Genomic DNA, 3,376 nt, shown 5'->3' with positions numbered 1-3,376 from the left:
GAAGTTGGGTTCGGCTTCGACCACACCATCGAGGATTGCCTGAACCGTATTCTTCCCACCCTCGTGGACGTCATCGACGAGCAACTTCCGGTAGACGATTGGATCATCAACGGGCGTCCATCATTTTCTCCAAATCCGATTTCTTCCCCGGCAACTAGTCCTCTCGGGATCACCTGTCCACTAGGGGCGTCGCTAAGTCTACTTACAATCCTCCTCCGCTAGCCACCACTTTCAAAACGAGTGAAGGACTTCAAGGTGAATGATCTAGATTTTAAATTTGAGGCTTTGTTATAATTGGCTATTTGCATTACCTAAATCTTTGGTTATTATTTTGCAAGTTCTAGTAATCTCAACGTGTAATCTATTGCTATTGCTTAATCTTTCAACGCCATATTCTTAAACTTTAACTTGAGCAAACAAAGAGTTATTTGGTAGCAAAGTAAAGTTCATCACTTCTATTAATATCTTAACTGCAATTCTTGTTTCCATGCATTATGTATCACATCACTAGGTTAGAGTAGTTTCCATAGTATTGGTGCATCTTTTGTTGCATCAAACCCTCTTCCCATTTCTTGGCCCCAGGTCTTACACCATTAATGCATACCCTAAATGGACTATGGCAACAATCATGAGCAATAGCTTTAAATATCATTTAATCTTCCTATAACAATCACTTCTCTCTTCCAACCCCAATCCCCCAAAAAAAATCAATATCAAGCATGACCTATATGAGGTTTTACAACCTACCTATGAAGTATATTCACGTACCATATGGTACATACTTGCCAGAACAGTAAAAATAATTTTTGATTTGAGAGCCCAATTCCCACACCTTGTATTTTCATTAAAACTGAAGAGCACATGCAGAAGAATTTAGAATGCACAATAGATCACGACCACACATTATCATGCATTTTTAGTCAATTTTTGCCAGTAAAAAAGTAATATAACACATCAATATTGTACAAGTTCCCACTAAAAGCAATAATATGATGGTTAAATCATTGTCACCTACTAAATTATATTGGGAACGAATAAATATCTAGCATTACATATTAGGTACAAACGAAAGAATATTTCGTCCAAAAAGATACCTGTAATTCTAGGAGCTTTTCCTTTCTCTCAGAAAAGGGTGAATTCTGAAGGAGCTCTAAAGGATAGTGAACCTACAAGAAACATATAGCATAAAAATCTTGAATGGCATGGCATAAATAACGAATCACAATGCTATAAAGAAATGCAAATGCACTAGCTAATTGAAAGGCAAGCAGATATGAACCCTGTATTTTAGAAAAGAAATATAAGGGCGTCTTACCATGAGATAATCACTCGGATTAATGTCAATGATAAAACCATAGAGGTATAAGAGTTCCTACAAACCAAAAAAAAGCATGTCATTGAAGGAAGATCAGATCAGTCAAGTCTTGAAAAGAAGTTGCTGACGTGAGATACAATAGCTAGTAGTCAGAACTGCTGAAAAAAGGTTCCCAAAGCTTGAGGTCACCTTCCATTATGGTCCACAAGTTTCAAATACAGAGCTTAGAGGTTAACTACATACAATATTTTACATATATCCATAATCAATTTTCCAAGACCATTACTGAGCCATTGGAAGGGGAAACCATCATAATTTTTTCAGTAAAACCCATCGCATGCTACCTTATTTTACCATATTTTACTATAAAAAAATTATTTTAATAATTTTTAATTTGCTACATAATCTTTAAAATTATTAAAATATGATAAATAAGAGAAAAATTAGATTTTGCTTTTAAAAAAATATTTTTTTCTTCATTATTTATTCATTCTTATTATGTACTAGATTAACTATATACTATAATTTATTAAATAATAAAATAGAACAATATAAGCAATCTAATATCATATTTCACTAATTCACATGCAATATCTAAAATACCCTTCATATTTAACTTTAGAGTTAACTTTAACTCTTATTTTAGGCTCTGGGACTAAATTAACTCTATTTCTAATAGTCGAGGGGCTAAAATGAGGCAATGTAAAACTCTAGGACTAAATTAAACATTTATTAATAGTCAGGGGACTATTTAGAGCTTTTACTCTATACTTAAATATAAATTTTAAAGTTAGTAGACTGACAAACTAGGATTTAAAACTTGCACCGTAAAGTGCAAGGTGACCTAAACCTTTGGGCCTTCAAGAAATTACCCAAAAGGGCCACAACAGGAAAAGCCTCATTTAATTCATAATTATATCCTTTGCGAGTATTTCCTACTGGAAGGTATCAAAGACAATGGATATTCTAAATATTTTCTCTAGATGTAACAGGATGACAACATGAGTGTGAAACTTGTATTTATTATTTGAAGAAAACATAAAAGTATCAAAGTTTGTCCTTCTCATTAAAATCTGAAATTTCTGATCTTGATTCTGAACTAATTTAGAACTAAGTAGGGTGAGACCAATAGCTAATAAGCTAAACCAAAGAGTTCAAGGAGAAAGCTGGGGTAAACACAATATTTAATCTTCTACTGATACGTGGAATTAAGATAAATAACAACATATAGAACGAGTGTTCATTGCTAAGCAGACAAGAATGGAAAGCACCTCATTTCCTTTATTTCCGTAACTAATACAGATCTCCTTATCAATTTCCATACTAACTGGATCAGCTGTTGATAGACAAAAAAAGGAGAAAATTGGAAATAATAATAATGATAATAATAAACTACTTAAATTACTTTAAAAAAAGTCAAGTATTAAGTTTTTTCTTTTGATAATTTTATGGTGAAGAAGAACAGAAAGACATGTTAATAGATAAATTTTTGTAAAGTGTCATAATTTTTCCTTTATTAGTTATGATGTCTTTCCAGTTAAAGTTCGAAATACCTATACTGAATCTCTTCAACATATCAATAGATTCAATACCACAAACTAACTGCATGTAACAACTTTAAGTCTTGGCCAGCATACATAAGTAAACCCCAATAACAAAGTCACCCAAACATGAAATAAACAGATGCCCAAAATTGAACATGACTTGCTCAAAGCATAAAAGAATGTTTCAATCAAACAACTTTTAAATCCATGTAGAAAATGTTGATCCCAAATCTTTGCACAAAATCTAGCTTTCTATTCTATTATGAAGCATATACACTTCAAAAAAGTCATGTCTACGCCATGCAAGACTCAAACATGCTCCAAATACAAATGCTCCATAAACAATAATAGCTTACCTAATCAGCAACAATGATAGCAAACTTCCAACTTAGTGGATGGAAAAAAAATAGAGAACTAGTTTCATGTTGAAATAGGGAATTGGATACGATTGAATTTGGGAGTCCAAGAGTTACATTGAACAATTTCCAGCACAAAATCAAAACCTAATGAGGTAAGC

General features: G+C 32.6%; 1 long non-coding RNA gene across 1 annotated transcript; it reads right to left on the bottom strand.

Moving 5' to 3' along the window:
- Nucleotides 1-1,094: 1,094 nt before the first annotated feature.
- On the bottom strand, nucleotides 1,095-2,655 carry LOC110109826. The gene is made up of 3 exons (XR_002304627.2): nucleotides 2,587-2,655; nucleotides 1,316-1,372; nucleotides 1,095-1,166 (listed from the first exon to the last, which is right to left on the bottom strand). It is a non-coding gene; the product is annotated as an uncharacterized LOC110109826 (long non-coding RNA).
- Between the last annotated feature and the right edge of the window lie 721 nt (nucleotides 2,656-3,376).

This window comes from Dendrobium catenatum, unplaced genomic scaffold (genome assembly GCF_001605985.2).
Source record: "Dendrobium catenatum unplaced genomic scaffold, ASM160598v2 fragScaff_scaffold_895, whole genome shotgun sequence".
NCBI classification, from domain to species: domain Eukaryota; kingdom Viridiplantae; phylum Streptophyta; class Magnoliopsida; order Asparagales; family Orchidaceae; genus Dendrobium; species Dendrobium catenatum.
The sequence above is the reverse complement of the archived record's forward strand: the minus strand, read 5'-3'. Positions and strand labels throughout refer to the sequence as shown.